Below are 3,950 nucleotides of genomic sequence, written 5' to 3' on the forward strand. Positions count from 1 at the left end.
AATAATTATTTTTATTTTGAGGGAAATTGAGCTGTCGGGTCAGATTTGTCGCAAAATCACAGGCATATGTCATATGTCCTTGGATATTTATGTCATATCCGTAAGTTGAGAAAGAAGATCCTGCTATGTCGCAAGAAGCGGGAAGCAGGAAGCGAGTGTGACAGCTGTTCAGTCAGTCCACTTAAGGTTTCAGGAGTCAGGATAGCAGCAGGGCTGGACTGGGACAAAAAATCGGCCCGGGCATTTTGACTAGAGACCGGCCCAACAGGTATTATTGGCAAAGCCATAAAGCCTTTGAATGAAAACAAACACTGTTCTGACAGCGATGTACACTGTCTTGTTGGTATATATGTATCAATCTAATAAACTTAAACCTACACCATCCTCCCTATTCTGGTATTCTAAACAGTAATTAGCGGAAAACAAAAGACTGATTGGTTAAGTTAACCTCCTCCTGAACTGTCTATCTACAACACATGGTGGAAACCTGAAATTAAGACAGAGAAGACTAGAGGTGAGACATGATCATTAATGAATATTAAAATTAATAAATGACAGATTTAGTGGTATTTTCATAAACTATTTATTTACCACATCAACAAACAGCATGGCAGCACAAAATATATTTTTTTAACATGGCAGCCTTTAAAAAGTGAAAGGAGACAGAGAAAGAAAGGTGAGAAAGAATAACACTTAATTGACTTTTTGATGGCATTTTACACAGTACTGGTACAGTATTTAGAATATGTTGGAAAATACTGACATCATATACAGTACTTACTTCTTAAGAAATTATGATGGGACCCTGAAAAACAGGACACAAGTAAAAAGGACAGAGAAGGGTGAGAAAGAATGGCATTTGTTGGACTTGCTCATATGATCACACTACTTGTATCTTTATTCCACAAAAATAGCTGAATCATATACAGTAGTACTTACGTAGGAACTTAAAAAGTTGCATGGTCTAGAGAACCTCTTAAAGTATGATTAGACCCTGAAAAACAGGACAGAGAGGAACAACGATTAGATAAATAATAAAATCTATTAAGGACAGATTGTGATTGAATTGTATCACCAAAGACTATTTACTCACTGCATCAATAAAAAGTCACCCACAACACTTCCACAGCAGCAACACTGAACATATCTTAACATATGGAATATGGAAACCTTTAAGAAGTGAAAGGACAGACAGCTGAAGGGTGAGAAAGACTTGCACTTAATGGATTTTTTCAGACGATGACACTACTGGTATGTTTACTCTAGAGAAATGGTTGAATCATATTCTATATAGTACTTACTTAAAATGAACCCACTTCAGGCTTCCAAAATTGACTGACAGTCTGAAACGAAACAATGACAGATTAAGGCTGTAAGAAAACTCTCATATTTATATTATCTAATATTTATTCTATCTACTGTCTTATGCATTAAAACCTATTAAAATGGACACATTCTAAGCATTTTCTGAGCACGTGACTTGTTTGAAGTGAAGATAGATACAAAACCTATTCATTTGACTGTACTTTTAGGCAATAACAATAAAGTTGAATTTAATCTTAACTGAAACATAATTAGGAATGTTTTGATAATTTTATTTCACCCCACCAGGTTACAAAAGCAGCTTTCTCAGCAGGTCACTCTTCTCAGCTACCCTGTCAATGACCATGTCGGAGTCCAATGACATGAGAATGTCCTTTTCAGTGGCCATCAGCATAAACATCTCAAGCCTGTTTCCAGACAGGCTGCTTCGGAGTCTGCTTTTAATTAATTTGAGTGTAGAGAATGTTCTTTCACAGGCAACCTGAGTGAGAGAGAAGGTCAGCAGGTACTTGTATGCCAGCCCAAGGAGACAGTAGGCATCAGACAGCATGTTGAACCGCCTGAGAATTTGATAGCAGCACAGTGGGCAATTTTTGCAAGAATCACAGCTTTTGGTCACAATTTCACTTTCTTCGTCCCATTCTTCAGATCTATCCTTTGCTGTTCTGGTCCTGTAGTCATCTACATGTGATGTCTTAAGCCTTTCCCACTGTCCAGCAAAACTTTTCAGTTCTGACTGAAGGTTATTTACTGTAGCCCTGCTGTCAAATTTCAGGAGACATGTGCTGAGGTTTTGAAGTGCATTACTAGGAAGAGAAACTGTTCTGACCTGTCTAAACTTCCTGGGGTCCAACCATGCCAAATCCGCAACAAGAGGGACATTTGTGACAAATCGTCTGTGGATTGCTTCAATAACTGTGTCCAGGATGGTGTTGTGCACTTTCACCTCATATGTTTTCTCAGCATTGATTTGCAACTCATCTTCAGTCATCTCTCCGGCCATGCGTTTTCTCTTCTTGGCTCTCTTTTCAGGTAGTGCAGCCTCCACTTCCATGTCTGTGTTGTCCTCCCTCTCCTCAAGTTTCTGATTTGTCTGTTTCACAAATGTGTCTGCAGCTGCCTTCACAGTTGGGAAGTCCCTGGCGATACTTTTGAGGCTATCTTGTGTGGCAGTCACCATATGATGGGCAGAGAGAATGTCCATCCCCGTTGACTGGAGGTACTTCGACAGAGGAGTTGTTTGCTCAAACACTCTAAGAAATATCTGCGCTGTTAAGACAGTTTTATGCTTCAAGAGACACTCTTTAAAGCCTTGTGCTTTGGCACGAACAGCTGGCTTTTCTTTTTCCCTCTTTTCAATGGCTTCCAGCATGAGCACTACATCAATGAAGAGGCCATCATCTGGTTTTCCAAAATGTCCAAAGATTTTTTGGAGGACATCATGCTTGGCCCACCACCGTGTCTCACCTATTGGACTGAGGCGTCTGTGTCTTGTCTCTTCTTGGGTTTGTTTCTCCCACAGATTAACCCTGTGATAGGACTCCTTGATGAACACAGCTATGTCATTAAGTAAATTAAAGAGTGATCCACTTTCAATGACACTTTGTGTTGTGTCAGCAAGCACAAGATTAAGTATGTGTGCATAGCACCACACATGCACATGAGTTGGAGACTGGGCAGTCATAAGTGCTGAAAAGCCTTTGTACTGGCCCTGCATATTTGAAGCACCATCTGTTGCATTCCCAATGCACATGGTCTTGTCCAGATTCAGATGCTCTAAAACTCCAGAAAGCAAGTTTACAAAGTACTGCCCCGTGGATGCTTCGCACCTCACTATGGAGACAAGCTTCTCCTCCACAGCCTCAGTAACATACCTGATAATTACCGAACACTGATCATAACCTGTGATGTCTTGGGTTGTGTCCAGCTGAACAGAGAACATCCCAGCTCTCTGGACATCACTGGTGATGCTCTCTTGAATGAAATGGCCAATTGCATCAATCACTGAGTTGACAGTTGTTTTGGAGAGTAGGGTGACGAGAGACCCTCTACCTCTTGATCCACTGGACTGATGCAACTTCTTGCTTTTCTCAATGCAGTCATTCAAATGTTCTCTAAGGCACATATCATACTTGCCTAATAACACAATCAATTCCAGAAAGTTACCATGATCGATAGTGTTATCACCCAAAGTGTATGCAGCCTCATTCTCCACATGCCTATAGCTGAGTCCCCTCTTCCCTAGTACTTTGACCACGTCCACTATACGCTCCAAAACTTGCCGTCTCTTTTTCACTTGTGCTCTGTGAGCTGACAACTGACTGCCAGCAAACAAGCTGCTGATGTTGCCTTTTGAGCACCTTAAGAAAAAAGCTTCAGCACAGGTCTGGTGTGTAGTGTTCTTTTCATGCTCCTCTGTGCGCAGATGTACATGTCGCCAGTCACTCATCCCTGTTATAAATGCGCTGGTGTCAGTCCGCCTTGTAAATGCCAGACACACAAATCAGAACAATAAATGGCGTTCTTTGCAATAAGTAAGCCACTTCCTGCTGGTGCCATCTTTACGGCTGAACACCCTCATCACAACTGCATTGCTGGTGTTCTGCTGTGGGTGGTAATCTAAGAAT

General features: G+C 41.1%; 1 long non-coding RNA gene across 1 annotated transcript; it reads right to left on the minus strand.

Moving 5' to 3' along the window:
• Window positions 1-938: 938 nt before the first annotated feature.
• LOC127627179 (uncharacterized) lies at window positions 939-1,750 on the minus strand. Its single transcript, XR_007968527.1, has 3 exons — window positions 1,302-1,750; window positions 1,094-1,170; window positions 939-994 (listed from the first exon to the last, which is right to left on the minus strand). It is a non-coding gene; the product is annotated as an uncharacterized LOC127627179 (long non-coding RNA).
• Window positions 1,751-3,950: the final 2,200 nt, after the last annotated feature.

Source organism: Xyrauchen texanus, chromosome 33, assembly GCF_025860055.1.
Source record: "Xyrauchen texanus isolate HMW12.3.18 chromosome 33, RBS_HiC_50CHRs, whole genome shotgun sequence".
NCBI classification, from domain to species: domain Eukaryota; kingdom Metazoa; phylum Chordata; class Actinopteri; order Cypriniformes; family Catostomidae; genus Xyrauchen; species Xyrauchen texanus.